This window comes from Arachis ipaensis, chromosome B03 (genome assembly GCF_000816755.2).
Source record: "Arachis ipaensis cultivar K30076 chromosome B03, Araip1.1, whole genome shotgun sequence".
Classification (NCBI taxonomy): domain Eukaryota; kingdom Viridiplantae; phylum Streptophyta; class Magnoliopsida; order Fabales; family Fabaceae; genus Arachis; species Arachis ipaensis.
This window is the reverse complement of record NC_029787.2, coordinates 81,924,823-81,934,719: the sequence shown is the minus strand read 5'-3', so window position 1 is coordinate 81,934,719 and position 9,897 is coordinate 81,924,823.

Genomic DNA, 9,897 nt, shown 5'->3' with positions numbered 1-9,897 from the left:
TCCTTGTAGCGACCTAATTTTCAATATGTTTAGATCATACCGGAAACTGAGCGCTACCAATTTGTCTTCATAATTATTATCTATTATTTATTATATGAGCCTGATTCGTTGTTAAAAGCATAGTTAATTTGTGAGGTATTTTTTTAAAAATATTTGGATTAATAGACGGAATCGTTCATAATCAACCCACAACTGATAATAGATAAAATAGTTATAAACAACTACACATAAAAACATCACAAGCAGCTAACAATATTCAGTGATCCAGCCTTTATCAGAGTATAGACTTTTAGTTAGAACACCCCTAGATATAGCTAGATAATAACTATTTACATATACATACATACAACATCCCAGGTCCTGGCCTGTTTAAGATGTCCCTAAGCTGGCACCTAGGCTAGCCTAGACTCTATACTCACCTAGTCCCTCTAAACTACTAAAGCGAGAAAAAGTACGTTCTAAGTCTTCAAAACTCAAGTCAGGTGGAACGTCATTAAAAGATAGAACATCATCTGCTACTCCTCTGTACGATCAGACATTGCTATACGACGTCTCTCTAGTACCTCATCAAGTAGCCACACAACAGGAGTCTCGTACACAGGATTTAGGTTAAAGTTCACATACAAACGGGGTGCAGACATTGGCTGGTCTCACAGTATATACATATAAGCAGAGAACGAGATTCACCCTAGACTCAGAAGACTATCTAGAGCGGAATCCTCTTTGTAGAACCATCATCAACGAACTACGGTAAGGTACTCTTACTTCCATCTGAAGGGGGAAAGGAAAGAGAAGAGGTAAGAACTGGGGAGTTCTTAGTAGGACCGGGGTAATTAGTTACGTTCATTAATTCTATGTTGTTTAGCAGACTAATAGCAGAATACAGAGAAGCAGTAAATAGAAAACACAGATAAATAGAGAAGATAGAAAAAATAGATAGCAGAACACAAACAGAAGAGTACAAGAAAATAACACAAACACAAAGAATAGAATACACACAAAGAAAACATACATTCATACAACAAACATAATGGAAGAAATGCACAACCAAGTATGATGCATGTCTAGCCTTAATGCAGGTAATGAGCTCATTTGTCGGTTTCTACCCGCTCCCGACGTAACCCGAAGCAGCTGAAACGGGTATGGTTTTCCAGTCAGCATAGGTACAGTTCTCACTAAATGACGTATGCGTCATATCCTCTATAAGCAGACTCTGCCTTACAGGTGATGGCATTCCAGCCGTGTATGAAATCATATCCTCTGTAAGCAATCCTTGCGTTATAGGTGCGGCATTCTAGCCGTTTATGAATTAAAATCCTCTGTAAGTGATCCCAGGTTATCAGTTGCAGGTATAGCTCTCAATAGCTGTGTAGCACTGGAAAACGCTCTGTGGTCGTACCACTATCTTTCTGACTGCCTCAATGCAGCAAATGAGCATACAAATAATTCTGGAGTTGCCTTAATACAACAAATGAATAAACAAACATCTCTTAGGTTGCCTCAAGCAAAAAATATACATAAAACAAATATCTCTTTATTGTATTACTCATCTCTTTTATCTCTTTGCTCTGTTCTGGTTTCTCTTTTCTCTGTATCTCTTTACTCTGCTCTGGTTACTCTGTTTTCTGTAACTCTTTACTTTTCTCTAATTACTCTTTCTTCTGTATCTATAGTACTCTTTTTCTCTTTATCTCTTTACTTTACTCCGTTATCTGTGTTTCTTTATTCTGCTATGATTTTTCTGCTTAACGTATGTATTTAAAGCTTATGTAAATTTTGGTATGAATAGTTAGCCTGTCCCAAGTATAGGTTCATTAAGTCTATACTGAAACAGTTTAACTTTTCATATAATACCTAACCCTAGCCACAACTCAAGTACTAACTAAGTTGCCTTAGTTCGTTCACTAGTCTCTGTCTGTTTTTCTATCATTAAAACTTTACAGACTTTTTCTTTGATTTTTATCTCTGCTTTAACTTCTTATCTTTCCTTTATCTTTGCCACACTAATATGTTATTACCACTCCCTAAGTGTTTTATGAAGTTAATTATGAGATTATGCACTTAAAGTTATCTTTCTAAAACTTTTACAGAAAACTGCCTTTTCCGCATTATTTTATTATTTTTATTAAAATATTATTTTTAATTAAATATTATTATTTAATATTTTATTATTATTTATTATTTTATCATTAAATTTTTGAAAATTACCCCACTTTAACCTTTAACCTTTAAAATTTACTTTTTACCACCCGTAACTTTTAATATTTCTACTTTAACCACCCTAACTTCTGAAAATTACCAAATAATCCCCAAACACCAAAAATTTTACTTCCTTGACCTTTTCAAGATCTAAGGCCTTTTATTCAATTTTCTTCATCACACTGAAAGTGTTCTTCGTGTTCTTCGTAAATTCTTCAGAATCTTTCTCTGTTTTTACCCATTTTTCAGTCTTTTCAGCAACCAATTTTTACCATAACTCATAATAAATTCCCAGCCACTAAAACCCCCTCTTTTCTACATGATTTTAACACAAATTGAACCCCAATTTAAGATCTAGGGTTTTGGTTTCCAGCTGCACCCAAGAACACAAATTCATAGGTTGAATTTCATCAAATTTCATCAAAATTTCACCAAATTGTCACCAAGAATCAATCATGAATGCAACCAATTTTTAGCACAGCCAAACCATACAACATTCACACAAATCAAACACAAATAATCAAGATTAATTTTGTCACACCCTACCTGGTTTTGCTGCTCCTAATTTGGTTATGTCCTTAGGTGGTCCTTAAGCACTTTTTCCTCCTAAATCACATCAAGAACAACTTTAAATCCAAAAACTCTCAACTAACCAAATCTTATTCGGTATGTTAGGAAGGGATATCTCACCTTATACTTTCTGGAAATTAACATTTTTTAGCCCTCAAGTCAAGTTAAGCATGATTCCTAAGGAAGAACATCAAGAAAATACATGTTTAAGCATGTTTCCTTGAAAACCGAATTGAAGAGGGAGGGAGACAGCCATATCACCTTATTTCCAGCCTTAATATGTTATATGGTTAAGTAGAGGAAGAAGAGAGGATCATTTTGGTGAAATCGGAGTTTTGATTTGAGTTTTAGTTCAGAAGAAATCAAGCTTTGAAGACTAAGTGTTCATGAAAGTTTCTCTCTTTTCTCTCTTGTTATTTTCGGCCAAAATGAAGAAATGAGACAGACTTGGAGGTTTTGGGAGTGTAAGGTGAGTTGTGATTGATTGGCTTGAAGGTGGATTAAAATAATATCAAAATATCTCTGGTATACAACTACTAAAACTAGGTGTATCGGAACACTTGTAAAAACATCTCTAAAAATTATTTTCTGAGCTACTAGCATAAATGACACTAGTAACATATTTATTATGAGAATAGAACATATATGATGAGGCCTTAGCATTACTCTAGTCATCAGAGAGTGCTGGTGCTAAGCTGCACCAGTAAACTGTGAACCCGGTTAAACCGATTTTCTATTTTTAACCAAAACTGACCAGGTAACTTATAATATTATTCAAGAAGCTTCTAATACTCATATAATGATAATATTATCATATTATATCTCTTCTCTCATGAATCAAGTCCGGTTCGTCAAACTGAGATTATTTACGAAAAATAGGATCAAAACTCCTAACCGGTACGGTTCAAAGACTAGGTTCTTCGTGATTGCGTTATCAAGCTTGCCTCAAAAAAAGGTTCTAGCTTGAAGAAGATATAATAACAATGAGGATCGAGATACTGGATGATATATCAGAGGTTCTCCCCTTACTGATCCTCCGGAGAAATCCGTTCTTTCAGAAAAGATCTCGCGTACTCGAAAACCGGGGTTGTTACATTCTTTCACCTTCGGCTGCTGGCACTTTAAGCTCTCATAAGTACTTGATCACTGGAGTTGTCAAAGATGTACTTCAAGAATTTGTAAGTTTGGCTAAACAAATGGTCAAATCTAGCAAAGAAACACAGAAATTGGCACTCAAATCTGAGAAATCTCTGATAAAATCTCACGACCAGATTGAGGTACTTCTAAAGTACCTTAATTTACTTGATGAGGATCAAGAGCTATCAGAGAAAGAGGAAGATGTACTGGACACTGAAGAAGAGGACTCTGATGCTTAAGCTTGTGTCTCTTGCTGCTATTGAAAGATAGCTACTCTGCTGTTAATTCTATTTTGTGAACTCTACTTTGATGACACTATTTTTAGTACTCTAGACACTGCTTTACATACTGTTTTATGGATGATTGTAATAGGACTAGTTCATTAACTCTGTTATTAATATGCTTGTTTAACTTACTATTTTGGTTTGTCTATTAATATTTTTTCTGTAGGTTCCCTCCTTGATGACAAAAGGGGGAGAAAAGAAACAAAGAAAAATGAATTGAAAATGACTGCTAAAAACGACTGTCTTTGTTTTGAACATGTGAAAATTCATATCTAAATATTTTTCTCTCATGGCTGCTTCTGTTCTGTTTTGAACATGTAAAAACTCATATCTAAATATTTTTGTCTTGGTTTTTGATATCTGAATCTTGAGAATGTTAGCTCTAATTTGTGTTTGATTTATAAGGCTGATTGATGGTTTTTTTTAAAAGCCTTGTAAAAGCTAACATGTTGTGAAGTTTTGAAAATGTTTACAAAACTATTGTTTGCTTGGAATTGTTTCCACTTTGTTAACAGGTTATTTAAAGCAAACATTAAGGGGGAGCTTCATCAAAGGGAAGTTTCTTATTCTCACCCTTAATTTCTTTTTACTCATTTTTTAATAATGTTGACTTTAGAAAAATAAAACTTGAATCAATTGTGTGTGTGATTTGTTTTGATAAGTGTGTAGAAAAATAATTTAATCAAGACCAGCCCAAGAAGCATGAAATGTAGCCCAAACCCAGTCTGGTCCACATATGCACATTGATCCTCAATAAACAAAAAAGCCTCAACACAAATTGTCCATCAGAAATGAAAACATAAGGAAAGAAAAAATAAGCCCAAATCTCTTGCAAGCCCAATTCGGTGTTTACACTCAAACCCATCTCTCTTCAACCTAATCACTAACAGCACAAGCAAATTAAACTTCATTTGAATCCTTTCTCAATTCCACCGAACATAAACTCTCTCCTCTCTCTCTTCCTTTTCTTTCTTTTCACATCAAAGCTCAGAGCCAAGAAAGAAGAAAATGGAAAGCTCTGGTGCTAGGGCAAAAAGAAGAACAAAAAGTTGGTTTCCTTTTTCAAGCAAGAAGAAAAGGAATACGGGCTACAACAAGAGGGAAGAAATCATCCGAACAAAGGATCACAAAAAGTTGGTTTTCCCATTTGTGCATCAACGAGAAACCTTGAAGAAATCTGCTGAGTTTTAAGCACAAATCAAACAACCATGAAGAAAGTGAAGTCAATGGTGCACAGAGGCTCATCAAGGACCAAAAATCTAACTTGGGGCTAAAGTAAGAACGCACGGCTCAGATTCAAGATGCATGAAGAAAAAGGTTGAAAGAGAAGAGTGAAGGTAAGGTTGCAAGTCACTGCTTCTACTCTCTCTCTACTCTGTGAATGTCACTGCTGCATCTGTGAATTGGGAGAAGAGAACCAACATGTGCTGAAGCAAGGTTTCAAGCCATGGAAGCTTTACTCCTCTATAATAAGGGTGAACAACCAAGGATTGGAGTAAGGAATGAGAGCACAACGTTTGGATTCCTATAGCTCACTGAGCTGTATATTCTTCTCCTTCATTATTTTCATTTTGCAAATCCTTTTCTCAGTTTAGTCTATTTGAGTTTCATTGGAAAAAGGCAAACATGGTGAGGTTTGTAAGAAAAAAGCTAATGAGTGGAAAAAGACAGTAAGCTAGACTTGGAGAAAAAGCCATAGTTATCTCAGAAATTCTTTATACATTTTTTGTTTTGTGTCATGATCCTAAGAGGATTCCCTTACAAGTTGGGTTAGCACTTTGCTGTTGAAAGCTAGGGTGAGTTCTAGTCAAGTTCAGATTGGGTTAGAATCTGGACTTGTCCCAGATAGGATTGGGTAGATCTTAGGGAGAATTGGTGACGGTAATCTGTTGAAAAGATAGTGAAATTCCATCACAAGTTGTGATGGAGACTAGATGTAGGCTACATTGCACTAGGTAGCTGAACCAGGATACATCGGCCTGTCAATCTCAAATCTCATCTCTATTTCTGATTGTGCCTAATAGGAGACAAAACAAAAGTATCTCCTACCAAGTTAAGAGACAAAATCAAAATATCTCCTGTACTTCGTTAACTAAAAGCAAGTCTACACTAAAAAGAAAAAGGGGCCTAGATTCAAACCCCCCCCCCCCCCCCACTATTCTCTTAGCCACTGATAACCATCATGTTCATTTTTCAGCGGTTAAAACCGCTGCTAAATCCCAAACTAATTGCAGCCCCACTCTTTTCCGCCGCATCAACCGTCGCCATTATTTATTTTGCGACGATTTTATTAAACTGCCGCTATCTGTCGGATTTGTTGTAGTGAATCTCAATCGGACAAAGCTCTTAGCCCACGAGAGGCCGATTTAGAAAAGCTCCTTTCTGTTGTCTCAAGTTTATCTCACAAAATAGAAGTAGCTCCTCAATTTTCATCCGTTGACAAATCACTATAATTTGAATTCCTGAAAGAATTAACTCCTCAGGCCCTTGAAAGTTTAAAGAAGCTTCTTCATCTTTCAAAGCATACTTTCAATGAATGGGTAAATCAGGAAGATCTGAATACTCTGCTCTCTGACATTTTGAGTGCCATTCTTGAGTATCGAGTGGCTATCAACTTCTCTGAGCAAGTGAAGAAATTTGAGAAAATTGCTAACAACTTATTTATTTCTCACAACAAGCTCACTGACTATAAGAAAGGCATGGCAGAAATTGGGATAGAATCTGCACAACTTGAAGCTTCATTTGTATCAACATAGAAAACTTTCAAGAAATACAAAGCAAATGTTGCCCATGCAGTCAGTGCTCTCGAACAATTAGCCCGACGAAGAGAAGAGCTTGAAAAGGAACTTGCACAAGTTCACACAGATGAAGCTCTATTGCGAGGACCTTTCCTTAAAGCTGATAAAAAAAAGAGACCTTAATCGAGAGCTATGCAAAATGGAAAGCACTCGAGCTGAAATTATAATGAAATACAAAAAATTACAACTTGAAGAGGATGAAGAAGTTATTGTCTACAGCTCGATTGATAAGGNTATCTATGAAGACTTGGAGTGCCATGTTTCTTTGTATTTTGTTTTCACTCACTTATCCTTTATTATCTTTATGTTATCGACACTTTGTTCTTTATTTCAAATATTGTCCTCCAAACATCGATATTGTTTTAGATATTTTTCATATCAATATTGTTTTAGATATTTTCTATTGATCGATTTAACTTCAACACCAGTATCAATATGTTTGATTTTACAAGCATTTCTTGAATACAACTGAATTACTTGATAGGGTCCTTCCCAATTGGGGGACCACTATCTATAAACCCTTGATTTTTTTTCTAATGGAAGAATTATTTTTAAAATAAATTTGCCAATATGAAAAACTTTTTCTTTTACACGTCGATTATAAACACGAGCCATACTCTCCTTTTGATGAACGAGATTATCAAGTGCAAGTATACACTCACCATCTAAATTATTTAATTCATCAAAGATAGCATTTCAATAATTTTCAATTGGTAAATCATCTTGTTTCATCACTCACATAGTATTAAGATTAATTTTTAAAGGCAACACGACATCATGGCCATAAACCAATTTACAAGGAAACGTATTCGTCAATATTCTCAGAGAATTTCGATAAGCCTACAAAACTTGATTTAATGTCTTGTGCCAAGCACATGGTTTCTTTCCAATTTTTTTTATTAAATTAATCAAAATTTTATTTACAGCCTCAACTTGACTGTTTGCTTGTGCGTAATATGGGGTTGAAGATATCATTTTTTTTATTCCTTGATACCGCAAATTTACTTATGCGTCGACCAGTAATCATGGTACATTGATCAGTACTTAAAGTTTGAGGAGTTCCAAAATAATAGATTATATTTTCCTCAATAAAATCAATAATTTTATTCAGATTGACTTCTATTAAAGGAATAGCTTCTACCCACCTAGTAAAATAGTCTATTGCTGCCAAAATAAACTTATGATTTTTCGATGATGGGGATGAATCATACCAATCAAGACTAAAGCCCGTCTTCTAAATGGCCAATATTTAATGATCGAATACAACTCAGAGGCATGTATTTGTTGTATTACACCGTGCTTTTGACATTCTTGACATCCCTTTGCATATTTGATCCAATCTTTGATCTTGGTTGGCCAAAACACACGGTCACGTCGTAATACCCATTTCATTCTTTCACCTGCTTGATGTGCTCCACAAATACCTTCACAAACTTCTCCAAGATCAACTGCTGCTCGAGACTTGCCTAAATATCTCATGAGGCTTCCTTCGATACATTTTTTATATAATTCATCCCCCACCATTAAAAAATTCATCACCCTTAATCTTATTTTTCGATCAACCTGAACATTAGGATTTTCTAAATACTTAGCTATTGGTTTTCTTTAATTATCATCATCCCACTCATCAATCACCAAGATTTCTTATTCTTTGATAGGTGTAAACCCCGTAAAATTAATAAATAATTATTCAATAAATTAATTATTATTCAAAGATATTAGAAACTTAAATTTTATAGTTTAGGAAAGTAGAAATATAAAAAATATGAATTTTGACACTAATTTTAAAGATTTTGGTCCAAAACCGGACCAACAGACCGAACCAGTTGAACCAGGTCCAAACTGGCCTAAGGCCCAATTTATATAAGCTTCCAACCGAAGCTTTCTCCTTCATTTTTCACTTTGATATGCTGAAAGAAGAGAGGAGAAAGAGCGTAACCGAAACCCTTAACGTCTCTGAAATTCAATCGTCCGTAACTTTCACTCCAGAGCTCCGATTGATGAGCCGTCAGCGGCCACGCGTTCGTCTCAGAATTCTCTACAAAAGCCATATATCAATTTGGTAAGAATCTAACAATTTTTTATTCAGCCACTCTTCCCTAATTTCGAATTTTAAGGTCTTAAGTTTGATTGATTATGTGATTTTGATGTTCTAGACTTGAGGAAACTATTGGGTTTTGTTTATTTGAGCCGTGGGTAAGGTAAGAAACTCCTATTTCTTGGTGAATTTCTAATTTAGTGAATTCTATGTTGATTATAATGACATTGTGTGAATTAGATTGTGTTCTTGTTGATTTGGAGTTCAATTGGGCGGTTTGGAACAAAATCCGGGTGATTAAGCTTGAGGAATTTATGTTTAGAAGTTTAGAGCTTGTGAAAGGAGAGGTTTCTGAGGTGTTCCGAGCTTAGGGAGGAATCGGCCAAGGTATGGTTTTAGATTCTCATAGATAATATATAATGTTTTGGTGAAAACATAGGCTAGAAGACCATAGGATAGGTTGGAAATGTGAGAATATGTTAATGCAAGTAACCTTGATGGAAATGTGGAATTATATTGCGAATGAGTTGATGAATGATGATTTTGTTGAGTTGGTTGTAGGAATTGTGTTAATTAATGTTGTTGATGGGAGTTGATGAATGATTATTGATGATGAAAGATTGAGGATTGGTTGAGTTATATCTATACATGTGTGTTTGTTAAGTAATGAATGAATTGAAAGTTGGAAATAATTTTGATATTGGAATTGGTTTGGTTTATTGGAAATAATTTGAAAAGGGTTTGAAAGGTGGTTTGGTTGGGACCCGAGTAGGGTGGCAAGTCCGAATTTTAAAAGAGATGCTGTCGAAATTTTTATAAAAATTGGAGATTTAGTTTGAAGTATTATTTAGATTAATATAGATAAAAGAAT